This window comes from Oryctolagus cuniculus, chromosome 3 (assembly GCF_051225735.1).
Source record: "Oryctolagus cuniculus isolate XC-2025 breed Fujian yellow rabbit chromosome 3, ASM5122573v1, whole genome shotgun sequence".
Classification (NCBI taxonomy): Eukaryota; Metazoa; Chordata; class Mammalia; order Lagomorpha; family Leporidae; genus Oryctolagus; species Oryctolagus cuniculus.
In genome coordinates this window covers 17,290,819-17,310,989 of record NC_142869.1, presented here as the reverse complement: position 1 = coordinate 17,310,989, position 20,171 = coordinate 17,290,819, and positions in this window count along the sequence as shown.

Here is a 20,171-nt window from a genome sequence, read left to right as displayed (position 1 = left end):
TGGAGAGGTGCAGGCAGAGAGAGAGAGAAAGTCTTCCATCCACTGGTTCACTCCCCAAATAGCCCCAACAGCCAGGCCGAAGCCAGGAGCCAGGAGTTTCATCTGGGTATCCCACGTGGCTGCAGGGACCCAAGCACTTGAGCCATCTTCTCCATCTTCTGCTGCTTTCCCAGATGCATTAGCAGGGAACTGGATCAGAAGTGGAGCATCCAGGACTCAAATCGGCATTCATATGAGATGCTGGCACCCCAGGTGGCAGTTTAACCTGTTATGCCACAGTGCTGGTCCCCGTTGGAATAAGAATAATCAAATAAAAAGATAACAGTTCCAAGTGTTGCTGAAGATATGGAGAAATTCAAGCACCCATATGTTGCTGGTGCAAATGTAAAATGATACAGCCATTTTGGAAAACAGCTATCTATTAAGAAAAATGAGGGGCCAGTGCTGTGGTGTAGTAGGTTAAACCTCTGCCTGCAACACCAGCATCCCATATGAGCACCAGTTCATGTCCTGGCTGCTCCACTTCCAATTCAGCTCTCTGACACTGGCCTGGGAAAGCAGCAGAAGACAGCCCACGTGCTTGGGTCCTTGCACCCGTGTGGGAGACCTGGAAGAAATTCCTGATTCCCAGCTTCAGATCGGCCCAGCTCTGGCTATTGCAACAATATGGGGAATGAATCAGTGGATGGAAGACCTCTCTCTTTGTCTCTTCCTCTCTCTATCACTCTGTGACTCTGCCTCTTGAATAAATAAATATGTTTTAAAAAACTTTTGAAAAGAGAATTGAAAATATACACCTACAGAAAAATTATTTAAATTGTTATGACAACATTATTCATAATAACTAAAACCTGGAAACATTCCAATTACCTATCAACTGGTCATTGGATAAAAATGCGGTCTGTCCATACAATAAAATGTAACAAGCCATGGACACATGTGACGACGTGGGTGAACCTTAAAGCATTATGCTAAGTGAAATAAATCAGACATAAAGCACTATCATAACATTCAAGGTATAATACATTTATAGAAAAGTCAAAATTACAGAGATACAAAGTAGATCAATGATTACCTGGGGCTGGAGGTGTAGATGGGAATAGACTGAAAATAGGAATGAGGACATTTACAGGGTGGTAGAAATGTGCAAAACGTGTGTTTGAGGATGAGTACACTGTATTAAAATGTGTGAATTGCACAGAACATAAATTGTACCTCAATAAAGCTGTTTGAAAGGGAAAGTTCACAGATGTCTTGTATGTGAGAAAAAAAAAAAAAAAAAAACAAGAAATGCGGTAGAGGATGCCAGTGAAAGGCTTGTACATTATTCTCAAGTTAGATCATTCCTCCTATAGACACAAAACCCATGCACAAGACTCTGATGTGGTCCCCCTGGTCGAAACAACAAGCTTTTATTAGTGCTGATGACACCAGGAGAGAGATGTTACTCAAGAACAATTTACAATAAATCCAATAAATTCACTTCCTGTGAACAATAAATAGTTAAATAGCTTCTACACATATAAAAGTGTGTATGTTTGACCTCTCTGTATGTATCCTTCCTCAAGACAAAGCAACAAAACTAGAGGGACCCATCAAAGACCCACAGCCCAGCTTTAGTAGCAATCTGATTTGTTGTATTCCTATTTTCTGCCAGAAACCTACTCTAAGCAGGTAACATTTAAGCTGAGATTTAAGGAGTCAGTGATGGAAAGATCCAGAAGAAAAGTATTCTGAGCTGAGGGGAGAGCAAGCACCAAGGGTCTCCGATAGGAAGAAGCTTAGAGGTTGGAGGAATTGAAAGGAGGCCATGATGGTATAGCTAAAGCATAAAGGGCCATGAAACCGTGAGCAATTGAAATTGAAGAGGTCTTGAGGGCCAGATAAGCTGGGACTTGTAGACTTTGGCATGGGTTTCATATTTTATTCCAACTGCAATGATAAAAGACAATGGAGAGACACAAACCACTCTAGGGGGCTGGTATTGTGGCCCAGTGGGTTAAGCCGCCACCTGTACCACCAGCACCCCAAATGGGTGCCGGTTCGAGTACCACCTCTGATTCAGCTCCCTGCTAATATGCGTGGGAGAGCAGCAGAGAATGGCCCACGTGTTTAGGCCCCCGCACCCATATGAGAGACACGGAAAAAGCTCCAGATTCATGGCTTCAGCTTGTCTCAGACCTAGCCATTGTGGCCATTTGGAGAGTGAATCAGAAGATGGAAGATCTCTCTATATCTCTCTGTCTCTTCCTCTCTCTGTAACTCTGCCTTTCAAATAAATAATTATATATTTAAAAAGCAAAACACTCTGTTCCATGGGACACCAGAGTGACATTGGGGAAACCACTGCAGGAATCTGGATAAGATATCATAGTGACAGGATAACTGTTTGGGCACAGAAGAATAGTAAATCAAAAGACTTACAGAATCAAAAGGATGCAGTAGCTTCACATCCCAGCTCTGCTACTTCCTGTCTGAATGGCTTTCTAACCCTCTGTGAGATCCGCTTCCCTCAATGATCACATTGATCACGTGATTGTTATGATGGTTCACATTAAGACTACATACAAAGGGCCAGCGCTGTGGCATAGCTGGTAAAGCCTTCACCTGCAGCGCCAGCATCACGTATGGGTGCCGGTTCTAATCCTGGCTGCTCCATTTCCAATCCAGGTTTCTGCTATGGCCTGCAAAGCAGTAGAGGATGGCCCAGGTCCTTGGGCCCCTACAACTATGTAGGAGAACTGGAAGAAGCTCCTGACTCCAGGCTTCTTGCTTCAGATTGGCATAGCTCTGGTCGTTACAGCCATATGGGGAGTGAACCAGCGGATCAAAGGCCTCTCTCTCCGTCTCTGCCTCTACCTCTATGTAACTCTGCCTTTAAAATAAATAAACAAATCTTTAAAAAAAACTACATACAAAGCACTTGTAATATAGTAAGAGCCCAATAAATAATAGTAGTTGTGACAATTCAAAATTTCCTTCTACTATTTTTGCTATCAACAATGTAGCAGAGGCCATCAGTGCCTCAGACTACATTGAACTGCCTGAGCCAACCAGCCAGTTTAGTGGACAGTTTCTAGCACACTCAACTTTCCACCTTATGCTTTAACATCTCTTTTTTGGGTGGGGGCAGTAGGAGGAGAGCATTTCTCTGGCATCTAAAGGCTTGTTCACCATGATCAGAAGTTAGCTGCCAAGTCAAAGGCAGCTATCAACCAAGTTAGTGGACATATTGACCACTCTCTTTTTCATCACTGGAAGCCTGGTGTATGTTCTATGTAGTTTTTGGGAGAGTCTTCAGTGTGGTTGAGCCTCATTTGCTTAAAAGGTAACTCACTCACCCTTAATGTGTTTCATCCTCTCCCTGCCACTTTGCCCAAGTGCTTCCTGATATCACCTCCCTAACGAGCTATTCATTATCTGTTCTGACACAATCTTAAACCAAGGCACATTAGCCCTGTGTGCTTAGACAACTTCAGCAGACCCTCTACTTATAGAATAAGGTGAAAAAAAAATGCACAGATGACTTCCATGGCTCTACTCAGCCTACTTACTTTTATCTGTATTTCCATCTAACCATGATAAGTGCAATCTATATTTTTAGAGCTCAGTAATTAAAGTGAATGCTTAAATCTGCTAAAACATCTTTTCTTTGTACAAATAATGAAGGATGTTTTCTTATTTTACAACAGGACATGACATGCTGTCTGTTATCCTGTGATAACAGGACATGGTGTCATAACCTGGACATAGTTTGTAAGGGCTGTTGAAATCAGGAGGTGCTAAGCTCCCTTAGGTATCAAGAATGTGCAGATTATATTTTCTATAGATCATTACAATGCCTCTCATCTCCCACATGTCTTTTTGCAACAGGACATCACAATTCCTCCATCAGTAGGGAGAACCTTGTTGCCTCACCTAGGATTTGTGTGAGTCATGTGACTGTTTTGTCCAATAGATACAATGGAAGTGATGCTCTGCCAGTTTTAGGGGAAGTATTAAACAACCTAGCAAGGTCCACTTCCTGTCTTTTGGAAGACAAGTGGCCAGGAAGAGTGACTTCCCTGAGATTCCCATGCTGTGTGGAGCCCAAGCCACATAGAGAGGTCATTTATGAAGAGAATGGCATCAAAGGGATAGAAGATGACATCTTGGAAGCAGGTCCTAAGTTCCCGCTGCCCAGCTGTTGCCAGATGGAGCAGAGACACACAGCCTACTGAGCCCTCCGCAGATTCCTGCCTCACAGAACTGTGAACAAAGTCAATGGCTGTTTTGATTTGCTGAGTGCTGGGATAATTCAGTAATAATTCATTACAAAACAAAATAGAGAATGGAAAGAAATTGTTTTAAAGAATAGTTGAAAATTAAGAACTTGAAAATTCATAAAACATTGTTTCCTAGGTTTACATTGTCTGCAGAAAAAGATTACAGATATGGTTTCAGAAAAAGTGATGGAGGTCCTTTTGGGAAAATAGAAACAATAAAAGCAGAATCCTATTTGAAGTCTCACTTTTTTCATTAGCTGCAGAGTAATGAAAAACAGCCACTCTGAATATCCAATTTCCTGCAATACTTTAATTCTTTTCTTAGGCTGGAAGTTTTAACAATTCATCCTTTACTACAAGTTGAAAAAATACATAATGATTTTTTAAACTTTTTCATATCTGGGCAGCAGATTTTGAAGGTGAAGCTTTAATCACGCGCTAGTCTTATAATCACTGCTAGTTTTCAACTAACGTATTACAAATTGGGCTTTGGTTCAATTTAAACTGCATGGGCCAAATCCTCCTCTTGGTTATTATGGGCAACTCCCACTGAAATCATTAGTAGTTGTACATGTGTAACTGAGGAGATAATTCATCCACATGTGCTTTTGTCTCCATGTGTCTACACAAACACAGGCACAGAGGCCGAGCTGCACAGGGAAACATCTTGTGCTATTTGGAATAAGTTATCTTTTTGCCATACTATGTTCATGTCAGCATGATGAAAAGAAAATGCAAATGCTAGAACAAGCAGTACTTTCCCCCATAGCTTTCTGTTTTCATTATTTATTTGAAAGGCAGAGTTACATAGTGAGAGAGAGAGAGAGAAATATTCCATCATCTGGATCACTCCCCAAATGGCTGCACAGCCCAAGCTGAACTGATCCGAAGCTTGGAGTTTCTTCCAGGTCTCCCATGTGGGTGCAGGGTCCCAAATACTTGGGCCATCCTCCACTCCTTTCCCAGGTGCATTAGCCTGGAGCTGGATTGGAAGTGGAGTAGCTGGGACTCAAACCAGCATTCACATGGAATGCTGGTACTGCAGGCCCAGGCTTTAACACACTGCACCACAGTGCCGGCCTTTCCCACAGCTTTCAACATCCTGATGGCTCCTGGCAGCAGATGTCAGGCTTTTAGTCCCACTGGCAACCATAAGCAGGGTCTTCTTTCCCCTGTCACCAGCATCCCTCCTGTGAGACCCTGCTCTATTTACAGCAGGTTGGAGGGGCAGTGTCTCAACATCAATTCTTAGTTCCATTCTTTTATGGACAACTATCTTTCCTGGCAGAGTTCACTCTGGACCAAGGGTCCAATGCACATGCAGTGCACACCGTATTTTTTACAGAAATGATAATTTTACAGAAATTCCTGAGGAAATATAACAAACATTTAGAGGCTTCTAGGGCAGTAACTTTCAATATTTAGGTTCAAAGTCATCATCAAGGCCTGTTGAAATTCAGAGTGCTGAGCCCCACTCTGAGTTTCAGATTCAATAGGACTGGAAAAGAGGCAAAGAATGTTTATCTCTAACAAGTTCCCAGATAATGATAATACTGCTGATTCAAGGATCACACCTTGAGAACCACGGATCTAGAATTAAGATAACACTGCAGGCATCGCAGGTCAAGAATGTACAAAGTTTAACACACAGTGAGGAAGATATGAGGACAAATCAACAACTAGGAGATGGTGAGGGAATAGCATATAACATGTAATGATTTAAGAAAACAACTGTAGTGAACATCAGTTGTTTCTGTTTCTTGGTATCCTTTTTTCCTTGTATTGTCAAAAAAAAAAAAAAACAAAACACCTCTTTTCCTTTTTGGAACTGATCTTCCCTGGCTTACAGAGGTCTTGCCAGCATCAGTTGCCAATCTTATGACCCTGAATTGCTGCAATTGAGTGAGCATGTGGCCCAGGCTGGCCACGCACAGTCTTTTTCTTGAGATTAACAACACTGGAAGAGAGAGTCTTTATTTTCTGAGATCCCAGGCAACAAGGACCACGTCTACCTGGAGCTTCTGCCAATCATCTTTGCCACCAAATGCACAGAGACAGGTTGAGGATAAACTGTGGCTAACTCTATTTTGCAAAGACCACCAAATATCTATCTCACATATTCTTGACAGACTTCCTATGAAGAAAGGGGAAGGGACAGGCCTACCCAGACAACTTTATTGGAAACTCCTAGATCAAGCCTTGCCTAAAGTAAGATTCACCTGACCACAGGCATCCCAGTTTTATAAACTAATAAATTCCAAATTTTGCCCAAGTTATTTTGGAGATTCTGTCACTTCCAACTTAAACAATCTGAGCACAACTATCTTTAAATATCAGGCAGCCAAGGAAAAGAAAGAAAGGAGAAATGAGGAGACATTAAACAGTGAGACAACCTTGGTCTCTGACACCCCTCAAGATGAATTCAAGAGGCTTCCATAGCCTTGGCAGCTCATGACAAGAGCCTCAGGTGATTACTGATGTCGTAAATAAGAGTGCCAATTGTTAAATCAACAACAGGAGTCACTGAGCACCTGCTCCCCATGTAGGATTTCTGTCCTTAATGTGTTGTACTAGGTGAATTAACAGTAAAATTACTACTCAAACAGTACTTTATACTTTGTTTATCTATGTGGGTACAAACTGTTGAAATCTTTTTTTAAAAGTTGAAAGGCAGGGTTACAGAAACACAGAGGCAGAGAGAGAGAGAAGTCTTCCTTCAGCTGATTACTCCTCAAATGGCTTCAATGGCCAGAGCTGGGCCATCCAAAGCCAGGAGCCAGGAACTTCCAGGTCTCCCATGTGGGTGTAGGGGCCCAAGCACTTGGGCCATTTTCCACTGTTTTCCCAGGCCATAGCAGAGAGCTGGGTCAGAAGTGGAGCAGCTGGGACTTGAACTAGTGCCTATATGAGATGTGGGCACTGCAAGTGGTAGATTTACCAGCTATGCCACAGTGTAGGCCCCTATTTATATATGCTAAAGGCAGAGTGACAGGGAGACAGGGAGAGGCAGAGAAATCTTTTTTTTAACTTTTATTTAATGAATATAAATTTCCAAAGTACAGCTTATGGATTACAATGGCTTTTTCCCCCACCATAACTTCCCTCCGACCCACAACCCTCCCCTCTCCCGCTCTCTCTCCTATTCCATTCACATCCAGGTTCATTTCATTTATCTTTATATACAGAAGATCAATTCAGCATATATTAAGTAAAGCTTTCAACAGTTTGCACCCACACAGAAACACAAAGTGAAAAATACTGTTTGAGTACTAGTTACAGCATTAAATCACAATGTACAGCACATTAAAGACAGAGATCCTACATGAGGAGTAAGTGCACAGTGACTCCAGTTGTTGACTTAACAAATTGACAGTCTTGTTGAAATCTTTACTTAGTATATACTAAGTTGATCTTCTGTATAGAAAGATAATTGAAAATAAATCTTGATGAAGAATGGGATGGGAGAGAGAGTGGGAGATGGAATGGTTTGCGGGTAGGAGGGTGGTTATGGGGTGGAAGAACTGCTATAATACAAAAGTTGTACTTTGGAAATTTATATTTATTATAAAAGTTGAAAAAAAAAAACAAAAAAAATTTATGCTGAGTTAAGTAAAAAAAACTTTGAAAAATGAAGGCAAGATAAAGAAATGAATATGGATATGAATAAAATCAATGAATGAATAATAAATGAGAATGGCTATGAAAAAAAAGATACTATCAAAGATGTTGTAAACGTAATTAAAGTCCTCTTGGAAAGGAAAACCACTCCAACAAAGGAAAATAAATATTGGAATCAAGAAAATGGCAGGTACATCTGCACACCTGACTGGCTCCCCTCAGTAGGAGCCTGGACACGATTCCAGGATGCTCAGCTCCTTGTCTCAGAACCACTTCACATGGCCAAGTCACATCACTTGGGGAGTGTTTTGTACCTCAAACTGTTGAACGGTCAATCTACAAAGGATTGAGATTGGGATTTCTTCTGAGAAAGAGATTTTGAAGATCTAGAAAGAAATTTTGTGATGAAAAAAAGAGATACAGTAATGAAATTATTAACTGAATGGATTTCAAAGCAGGAATTTGACACAATTGTGAGCATTCTATAACTTCTGAGAGGGGATTACAAACCGTGGACACATCTTTACATGATTTGCTTCCTACAGGTGCTAAGAATCCCCAAAAATTAGTAACTTTTTTTCTTTTGAGTGTGATTATTTATTCTTGACTACATCAACTATGAAAAAGTATGCTCAAATGAGAAAAATGAAAGATTTTTTATGTATTTCAGACTTAGGGTATCATTATAACATTCTTCTACAGGTGCCTTAAGAAGTAAGCAAGGAAATGATTTTGAAAGTTTACAAATGTACACAGAAGACCCACCATGGTTATTTTTCCTGTATTTTGGAAAACATAAAGTTGAGTCAGTCTTCTTAAACATACTGTGTTAATTATAATGATTAGTCAAAGGAAAATGCTCTGTAACACAGTAAATCAGGCAAAGGACTGGCTGCATTGGTCTCTGCAAGTATGGGGTTACAGAAAGAACACTAAACTTAAACCGTGGTTTCTCCTTTCAGTAGATATTTTACTTTGTACAAATCACTTGACTTCTGAGGCAAATTTTTTCATCTACAGAATTCCTCATCCCGCCCATAAGGATGCTATGATTTTCAAAACAAGTAATGTGAAAGTTTCTTACCAAGTGGAGTTCTAAACTCTATGAAGGGTTACTTAGGTTCAAGTTACACAAGGAAAGCTTATGCTAGGTGAATTTTTTAAATGTATTTAAGGTATACAAATTTCATGTATTTCATATATATGGATTTAGGAACACAATGATACTTCCCATCCAAAGCTCCCTCCTGCCAACACTCCCATCCTTCTTCCTCCTTTCTTCCCTATTCCCACTCTTAATTTTTACAAAGATCTATTTTCAGTTTACTTTATACTCATAAGATTAATCCTACACTAGATAAAGAGTTCAACAAACAATATGAAGAAACAAAACTGTTCCTCAACAGTTGAGAGAAGGGCTGTAAACAATCATGGAATCTCAAAATGCCAATTTCACCCCTATGCATAGTTCAAGAAAAACATATCATATTTGTGTTTTGGGGACTAGCTTATTTCACTGATGACTGGATACAGAAACTATGGTATATATACACTATGGAATACTACTCAACAGTAAAAAAAAAAAAAACACACAAAGAAAACCTGTCCTTTGCAATAAAATTGATGCAGCTGGAAATCATTTACTTAGTGAAACTATATGATCTTAATATTTCCCTTGTCTGTATAATTGCTAAACTTCATGAAAGAGAGAAGTATTTTGAGATTAAGTATTACAGAGGTTCATATACCCAAAAGTCAGTCTTAACATAAGTTCTAAAATAAGCATCTAGAATCTTTGCTTCATGGTATCCTAACAACATGGGAAGCACCTGGTCCAAGGTTGGAGCGCTCATCAAATGTTACAAGTCAAGACAGCTACTGGGAAAAGTATTACATGCTAGAAGAACCCTCTAATAGGCAATTTAAACCAATCTCATCTGCAAACTATAGACGTCATTGAAAATCTTTCTTTAAGGCTACATGCCCACAAATGAATAGTAAAATAACTTAATGGAATAATGGGAGTTAGTTTATTGACAAGCAGTTTCAATGTGGACCTTTCTCCTAAAACACACTTGCCTTAGCTAAGAAAGGAGTGCTCTAAATGGAAAGACCCACAGGTTAGTGGTATAGCAACTGGATATACAGGAAAACAGAGGGTGGGCTGAGAGCACGGCTGCTTCCTTTTCCACACTGGGGATGACACATCACATTTACTCCATAGGTGGCACAGGAGTCTGTGACAGCTCCCTTGTGCTGTGTTGCTTTTTCTGGGCCCACCCAAGGACAGAGCTGTATCTTAGGCAAAAACCTAGGGGACAAGGTTCAAAATCACCATTTCCTGAAAGAGAGATGTTTAGAAGTTAAATACCTTTCTTAACTCTCCATCTATCTTGCAAAACAAAGTGTTAATATTCAAGAAGCTGACATTTCATAAAAGTATAAGCTTCAGTAAAACATCCATATGTCACATAACCTATCTACTACAGGTTGAACAGTGCCCTCAAACATTCATATCTTGAAGTGCTAGTACCCAAGTACCTCTCAATGTGACTATAATTGGAGACAGGGTTCTTAAAGAGATAATTAAGTGAAAAGAAAGTCACCAGAGTGGGCCCTGATCCAGTATTACTGGTGTCCATAGAAGAGGGGAAACTGGGACAGAAACCACAGGAAAGACTCAGGGAGAAGATGCCCATCCACAGGCGAGTGGCCTCAGAAGAAACCGATCCTGCTAACACCTTGATCTCAGACTCTGAGCCTCCAGAATTGGAGAAAATTGATGCATTTTGTTTAAGCTGCCTAGTATGAGGCACTCCAACACAGGAGCCCTAGCAAACAATCTGCTTTTAGCCAAACCATGATCTAACATCTCAGCTGCTTTATAGACATCTACAGTTAAAAACCCTACTTTGTTCTATAATCAACACTTCTTTGAGCCCTAGTCTAGTTTCTGGGTTCACATAGACAAAATCAGGTGGGTTCTTCTATTGTCACCAAGTTATCTGGCTCAAGGTAGAAACTCAATATATTCTCAAACCTACATCCAAGTACTCTTTCACTTTTCTCCTTATTTCAGCTCAGGAAGTATTGCTTGGTGTCATTTTCAAACAGTTAAACTGTTTCCCCCATCTATGTGTGTTTCCTTGTGAGTGAAAACTTAAACTCTAAGTGTGTTAGTATCCAATACATGTTCTCTGCCTGAAAGGAATTCTAAGATCAAGTTTAGTTTTATCTCTCAATTTGGCTTTTCAATCTAACTCCATAACCCCAGTAGATTCAGTATTGTACATAAACATCTTATTCAAGACAAGAAAATCATTTCCATCCTGATCTTCACCATCCTGTTCCATTTGTCTTCCACAGGCTACTGAGAAAAAGGTCCTTCCTCCATTCATTCTGAGGAGATAAATGAATTTTCCATCATGTAGATGGGCATAGGTTTATGGTTTTCTGACTTAGGAGTCACAGACAAAAAACAGACTGAGGATATTGTAAACAGTTGTGAGTATGGGCTATTTAGAGGTTTAGGAAATGGCCTTTAATTTTGTTGTTCATCTGCATCAAGCAGGGAAAATCAGAAATTATATTTGTAATAATATCATATTTACCTCAGAAGGATTTATTAGATTGCCATTCAATGAATTTTGTTCTTTAATTGCAATTAAATTACCTCCAATTGCAATCAAGGACAAGTAAGATTTTCTGTTTTCAGTATCCTGGTGGCAGGTGTCTTCACTGTTGACTATTCCATGGATTTTAATGATGAATTGGATTAAATCATCAGTCACTGCTCTAAATTTATTTTATCTTTCATTGTGGAAGTAAAGTCATCAACATCTTTTTGCATCCTAATACCAAGTCCTTTGTTTCCCTGCTTACTTTGTGGAATGTGGTGTTTGTTATTAGCAACTTGTATTTTAAATACTTGGTTCAGCCTTTAGAATGTTACAAAGAAAAAGCAATGCCTATAATCCGTTGAAGAATCCATTTCTAACAAACACCACCATTGCATCAAAGAAATTTGCTACATTTGTTTGCATAAGTTCTAACTTCGATGCAGTGATCTTTTTTGACAAGAAGTCAGAAAACATTGATAGTTATAAACATTGATACTTATTAAGCAAAAGCAGACAGTGAGAGGTCTATGGGGTACTCAGGGAACAATTTCCTCTTTGTGTGTTTTTGTTTATTACTGACCATGGAGTAAATGATTCAATGCTTCTCCACACTGTTGCAGAGTTAATACATACTTATTCCCAGAAAGATAAATCTGCACCATGTTTAGTTCTAGGTATAATGTATCTGTTGAGAATTAAAAATATGTTGGCACTCTTTCGGGAGAAACAAAGAAGGAGTGTTTACTGTGACTTTTAGCCTCATATTTCCTTTTGCCAATTGCCAACTGGGTCATTCTTTCATTGCATCTCCTGGCTAAGATTGAAAGCTTCATAGAGATACCCTTTCCTAAGTTAACAGCCTTACTCTTCTCTTTCTTCCAGCATTTTTCCTTAGTATGCATCAATCAGGGCTCTTCTCATCACTGGCTGCTTTCTGGTGAAAGCTACTGCCATATGACCCCTCTTAAATTTGTAAAGGGTGGTTTAGAAGTTCATAAAGTACTGAAATCTTCAGAAAAAAGAGAGATTAATGTTAGAATTTTTACTACTGCCTTGCCCAGCAGCTGCTGCCCTTGAGGAAATTTATGACTGCAATAGCTTCTACTGTGTTGAAAGCAATCCATAAATGGGTCTTAACTTTACATGATGCCAGACACTAGCATTAATCAAAATTGTGATAGTCTGTTATCAACAAAACATGTGTATCATCAAAAGTATAGCCAAGTGAAAGGTTAGCCATCATTTCTCCATGACTTAAGGTAAATTACTATTCCTCCATAGAGCTCTATATCTTAATTTCTTCAAAGTTCATTTCCAGCACAGAATGATAACATGTTATGCCCTATAGAAGAACTTCAAATTTCTGTATATAAACATCAATGTTAGAATTTTAATTCTGAACTTGATCGTCTCTTTACTTGCAAGGTGGTACAAGTAGATCTGATCAAAATTAGTCACTGCCTCAGAACAAAGAAACAACCAGATGTTTAGCAGGGTCTGCCCTGCCAGAGTTCTTAAACAGAGACTTTATAACCAAAGGCAATCCTTAGAATTGCTCAATGCACATACCATACGCATAAGCATATAACCAAAATTTACCAAGCATTCAAATTAAGCATATACAACTCATTACAAATCTCTTATACAACCATATCTACAAATAAACTATGCATATGTGAGTTTCATTTAGATTACCCATACTTCCCCCAACTCAGAATTAGAAACAGAGTTGATATGGGTCTTTGTTCCACTCTGTTGTGCTCACAGGAGTTGCGCTCAACTGAATGTCAAGTTCAGTCACTGAACACTTTGAGCTTAAAACACAAGCAAAATGAGTCTTTCAAACCAATGAACAGATACACGAATTAAGAGAACCACAAACAACAATTAAGTGGACATGAGCTATCATTTATAAAAACGTTTGATACTTGAGACATCCACAACACTTATATTTGGAAAATACAGGTAGTTCTCATAGGCACAAATTAGAGAATAGCCTGAACTTTCGTTAGTATGTGTTTTGCAATACCCTCCGTCGACTGCTTTCATTTCAGCGCTTTCTGTAATCCTCAGCTTTCAAACACCGTGAAAGAGAAAGAAGCTTTTCAATCTTCCTTGGAGCTTCAGGTGTTCCTTCTAGTAGGAAAAGTCTGTCCAATAAAATGATTTCCCTGGAACTAAGTCTGCCGTCATCAGCATTTTCCGGTTCCTAGCAACAGTGCCTTCTAATTAGCTCTTTTAAGCCTAAATATTGAGTACACTGCTAGAGCTTGACCCATAACTGACACAGCCCACCCTGGAGGTCACCAGCAGTTTGACAGACACTTCCTGCACCTGCTGACAGCTTTTTACCTCAAGCACCTGTGAGCTTCTGTCAGTGGACTTTATGTGACCAAAGGGGAGTGGCACAGGGCAGACCAGAAATGTCCAGAATCTGGGCCGGCACTGTGGCGTAGTGGGTAAAGCTGCCACCTGCAGTGTCAGCATCTTATATGGGAGCCGGTTCGAGTCCTGGCTGCTCCACTTCCGCTCCAGCTCTCTGTTATGGCATGGGAAAGCAGCAGCAGATGGCCCAAGTACTAGGGCCCCAGTACTACATGGGAGACACTAAGAAGATTCTGGCTCTTGGCTTCAGCCTGGCTCAGCCCCAGCCATCACAGCCATTTGGGGGAGTGAACCAGCGGATGGAAGATATATATATTTATTCTCTCTCTCTCTCTCTCCCTCCCTCCCTCCCTCCCTCTGTAACTCTGCCTTTCAGATATTCAAATAAATAAATAAATCTTTAGAAAAATGTCTGAATTAATATCTAGCTCAGAATATGAAGGATTATTGACAGATATATACCCCAACCTTTACATTTTATTCCTGAATAATACTAAGGTAATTTCTCCATAGTCTCACATAGACCATCCCTCAACATACACACACACACACACACACACACACTCAGGTGCAGGTTGGGTCTGTTTCCCATAGTAGCAACACAAGCATTAACACACTCTTTTTTTATTTCCTTCTCTTCCCTATCTGCCTTCTCTACTCTCTCCCTGCGGCTCCTGAGATCTCACTTTTGCAGACAAATCTTTTTCTCAGACATGCATTGGGGTAACTCAAGATAAGCAAAGGGCAATGGTAAAACTTCGATTGGTGGGGCTGGCGCTGTGGCACAGCAGATTAAAGTCCCAGTCTGAAGCATCGGCATTCCATATGGAAGCTGGTTCAAGTCCCGGCTGCTACACTTCCAATCCCGCTCTCTGCTGTGGCCTAGGAAAGCAGTGGAAGATGGCTCTAGTCCTTGGGCCCCTGTATCCATGTAGGAGACTCAGAGGAGGCTCCTGGCTCCTGACTTTGGATCAGCTCAGCTCTGGCCATTGTGGCCATTTGGGGAGTGAACCAGTCGATAGAAGACCTCTCTCTCTCTCTCTCTCTCTCTCCCCCCACCCTTCTGCCTCTTTCTGTAACTCTGTCTTTCAAATAAACAAACAAAAAAACTTTGATTGGTTATGGACTTAACAAAATCCAAGCCAGAAGGAAGGAGGAAAAAGAAGACGGGATCTGCTTCAGGTATCTAACTCCTCAGGTAAGACAGGTGAAACTAGTGTCTGGCACGGAATTGGTCCAGGATAGAGATGTGAGCACCAATCAGTGAAAGAGATGGACCTTTCTACCAGTTAGATGGTCAAAGTTCAAGACTGAAAGATTAGAAGTAATCACAGAAGTTTAGTCAACAGACTAAGTGAGCGGGCAGGCCAGACAGGAAAATAATGGAGGCAGGGGCTATTTGAGGCAGATGGATTTTAGACAGACTAGTTTACATGCCATAAATTGATGATACTTCCAGAAAACTACAATAAAGTCTCAGTGATGGTGGCATCAGGAAAATGAAGCTGCACCAGAGAAACTTGGTGGTTCATTCTGTTTTGTCAATAAGACAAATAGGACATGGTTACTTCTGGGCTTAACTTAAAATACCTAAAATCTAAATGTTGATCTCCTGAGTAAGACATTTTGTTAACCTACCAGCAAATACCTGGTACTTTAAAATGAAAACACACATACATGTCATATCCTAGGTAACTAGGTAACTAGGCAATCCAGTGATTGGATGAAATTAAATTAAAAACAAAGAGCACTAGTGTTATTTTTCAAGTATCTTTGTTCACATAAAAAAATTTAATTTTTGCTGCTAAAAGACTACTCTTTTTTTAAGACTACTCTTATGTTTCTGTTATTGTTGAGTTTAGAAGATAATAAAATAAAGATCCTAATTCCACAAGGGTGGAATCAACACATCAACTCTGCCGATTACATCATGAGTTTATTCCATCTTCCCAAGGCTTGCATTCTTTCTATTGAGTTTGATGTGCCAGGTCCCAAAATTGGGAATTGCATCAAGACAAATATTTTTTAAATAAAGTAAGTATTGTTGGTTTCAAGTATGATTGTCTCAAATATAAACAACTACACAAATTTGAAACATGTTGGGTGAAATGGTAGAAGGAAAACAGAGGAAGAAACAAAGTAAAAATAGAAGTCATATATATATAAGGGCATAGTGTGTGAGGCAAAAGATTTATTCTGGAATTATATGAAGCCACTGGAAAAGATATCATTTGGAACATAGTATTGTGCAATTCTAGTCAATGTAAGAGGCAATCAAAATGTTTCAAGGGGGGATGAAATGTTTGAAACATGAGGACAAGTATTGGCCCATTCAATACCTTAGAGAAAAGAAAACTATGGGAAAATTTTTTACCAAGAGTATATGCATGAGCCAAATTCTTCACTCACATACTTGTACATGGGACCTAATTCTGTACTTGGATATTTGTGGCAACTCTGCATTCTGCAGACTTAGTGCTTGTGTGAAACAGGAGTTAAGCATATGGCAGACTTTAGCTTGCATGGAAATGAAGCTTCTGTTAGCATTAAACTGCTCATTAGTATGCAATGGAACTTTTTAAAAGGAAAACAACACTAATGACTATAAGCCATTTGTAAGCTATTTTAAAAGTTGGAATTTAAAATAAGAGAGAAGAGCATAAAGCAAATATGGGCATGATTCCCCAACCCATCCATCAAGTCCCTCAACTCGAGCAGATGATGCAGCCAACCCAGTTTAATCTAAGAAAGCATAAACCCAATTTAGCATCTTGGGTTATGTTTCTGAGAGGCACACCGGAGACACATGGGGAGACCTGATGACTCATGACTCTATATCATCAGCTGTCCTGCAGGTGGAGAGAGAAAGAGTGGCTGCCTGGGTGGGTGGTGCAGTGAGCTCCCTGCACCTCCCAGGGAGTAAGTGACTCCCAACCATTAGGAAAACAAATTCTAGTGCTGCAAATCATGCTGCCTTCCTCATGTCAACATGGCCACTGTCTTCAAACTACAGAACACAAAAACAAGTTCTGGCTTTTCAAAAGGTTTTGGGTTTTTTTGTTTGTTTGTTTTAAGGATTTATTTTTTATTTATTTGAAAGATGGAGTTACAGAGAGAGGTAGAGACAGAGAGAGAAGTCTTCCATCCATTGGTTCACTCCCCGGATGGCTGCAACCACCGGATCTGTGCCAATCTGAAGCCAGGAGCCAGGAGCCAGGAGCTTCTGCCAGGTCTCCCACGTGGATGCAGGGGCCCAAAGACTTGGGCCATCTTCTACTGCGTTCCCAGGCCATAGCAGAGAGCTGGATCGGAAGTGGAGCAGCCGGGACTAGAACCGGCACCCATATGGATGCCGGCACCTCAGGCCAGGGCTTCAACCTGCTACGCCACAGCACCGGCCCCAAAAGGTTTTGAAAAGGAAGCAAATCACCTCTATGAAGAGAAGGGCAGGCAGTCACTATGGTTGCCGTATCACTGCTTCTCAAGTAGTGAATGTGCTGTTTTAAGCTATTACACAACCAGATCTTCTTCATATGTTTGTTTATTTGACATTAACCTATAAAGATACATGTGTCTGCTTGTGGGAGTTTCTTGGATCTTTCAGTTCTGTTCTTCCTTGGGTAGGAATTTAATTTGACAACTATGGAGTGCTCAGCAAGTGCTTCACAGAACAACTTAAAAGGAAAGCAATTACTTTTATCTAAAGCTCATTCAGGGTGGTATGGGACACATGAGTTAAAAAGAATGCTAAGAGGTCTTTGGGCCCTGCACCCACATGGGAGACCAAGAGGAAGCACCTGGCTCCTGGCTTCGGATCGGCGCAGCACGCCGGCCACAACGCACCTGCTGCAACGCGCCAGCCGTAGTGGCCACTTGGGGGGTGAACCAACAGAAAAAGGAAGACCTTTCTCTCTGTCTCTCTGTCTCTCACTAACTCTGCCTGTCAAAAATAAATAAATAAAAGCTAAAAAAAAATAATGCTAAGAGGGAAAGGAAGAGGGGAAAGAAGTAGTTAGATTTGAAATTCAAACTAAAGACATAACTGAACTATATTAAGGATGAAGATCTTCAGTTTTCTTCAGTTTTGCTTGTTTATCAGCAAATATAAAAGCAGAGATCATGATGCCATGCACCGGGGCATAGCCCACCCAGAGTGTACCAAGGGAATCACTTTAATTGGCTGATACATTGTCTGACTGTAGGAGTACAGAGTATGAAATCGGAACAGAAGCCCAGATTAAGCTGCTCCAGAGGAGTAGACAGGGGAGAGAGGTTTGTTCACTGGAGCACAATAAAACAAATACCCTTAAATTCAGAAACTAAAAGAGGAAAGCATACATGCTAGGAACATGGTCAACAGAACCCCATAGTCACAAGAAAAAAAAATTTCCAAAGGAGTGCTAAGCTGCTACGCAAGCCACAGAAAAGCTAGATTATTTACTCAAGAGAAAGAGCTGAAGAGGGTCCGTGAAAAAGGCAGTGGGAACAAAGACACTCAGTCATTTAACATGCCAAGAGAAATAAGTAGTAGCAACAACATTTTAAAACCCTAATTTATGGGGGAAAGAAGAAAATTATCAATCTCAGCCAAGAAAAATAATAGCTCCACATATCTTCAGCTCTTGGATTTTTGCATTCCTAAGAACATGTCTGTGGTCTGTGATTCCCAAGTTGTTTTGTGAGCATGAAAACTGACCTCCTTAAGCTTCTCACTGAGCCACTTTTCTACTACCAAAATATGGATGAAGTATTTATTGTTATGCTCCAGCTGGTGCACTCAATCATGCAATAGTATCATTGTTGATTATGAGGATCTTAAAGCCCTCTGATAGCTCAGTGGGCATTTGCCTTATTGCAAATAAACCAGTCCTTTGGATTCTTGGGCAGAGGTAAGAGGATGATGGTAAGGAATGAAGTGAAATATTTGTCCACTCTTTGATCAGAATAACAGAAGAAAACCTGTAAATAAAATGAGAGCTCCAAAGGATATGTTTCAACTTTGTCTGAAGCACGTTGTTTTCCTTCTCTTTTTGTGAATAAAAATTAGTTAAAAATAAAATAAGATTGGGAGACCAGGAAAAGCACCTGGCTCCTGGCTCCTGCCATCGGATCAGCGCAGTGCGCCGGCCACAGCGCGCCAACCGCGGCGGCCATTGGAGGGTGAACCAACGGCAAAGGAAGACCTTTCTCTCTGTCTCTCTCTCTCACTGTCCACTCTGCCTGTCAAAAAAAAAATAATAAGATTAATGCGAGACTGTATGGTACAAAGTTTTACAAAGAATGTTTCTGGGTTCTTCCACTAAGGCTTACCAAGTTTAGAAAATCTTCTGTATATTAAGATAATCGAAAATGAATCTTGATGTGAATGGAAGGGGAGAGGGAGTGGGAAAGGGGAGGGCTGTGGGTGGGAGGGACGGTATGGGGTGAAGCCATTGTAACCCATAAATCGTACTTTGGAAATTTATATTCATTAAATAAAAGTTAAAAAATAAATAAATAAATAAATAAAAAAGAAAATAAGTTTAGGGGCCAGCACTGTGGTATAGTGGGTAAAGCCACTGCCTGCAGTGCTGGCATCCTATATGGGCGCTGGTTCGAGTCCTGGCTGCTCCACTTCTGATCCAACTCTCTACTATAGCCTGGGAAGGCAGTGTGAGATGGCCCAAGTTCTTGGGGGCCCCTGTGCCCGCGTGGGAGACCGGAGGAGGCTCCTGACTCCTGGCTTCAAATCGAAGCAGCTCTGGCCATTGTGGCCATCTTCAGAGTGAACCAGTGGATGGAAGATCTCTCTCTTGCTGCCTCTCCTTCTCTCTGTGTGTAGCTCTGACTTTCAGGTAAATAAATAAATCTTTAAAAAAAAAAAGAAAATAAGTTTATATCCTTAGAATTGTATCTACAAATCACATTGCATCTGTTAAAAACTAATTAATTTTTTTAAAAAAAGTAAACTAAATGCAAGAGTTTCAGAATTGCCTGTCCTATGATATGAAGGGTTTGATACCCAGCTACAAATTACCATCATGTGAGAACAGTTTTTATAAAATACTGATCTTGTTCAAGTCTTACCCCAGGCCAATTAAAGATAGGAATCAGCAAATATAGGGCACAAATATCTCAATTTTAACAGCTTCTCTGATGATTCTAATGTGTAACCAAAGTTGAGAATAACTCATAATCTTAGAATATTGTGCTCTTCCAACCTATAATGAAATAAGAGATCATGTAAGAGAAAGAGTACAGTGTCAAAAACTAGGAGATCTGGACACTGGATATAATTTTATTA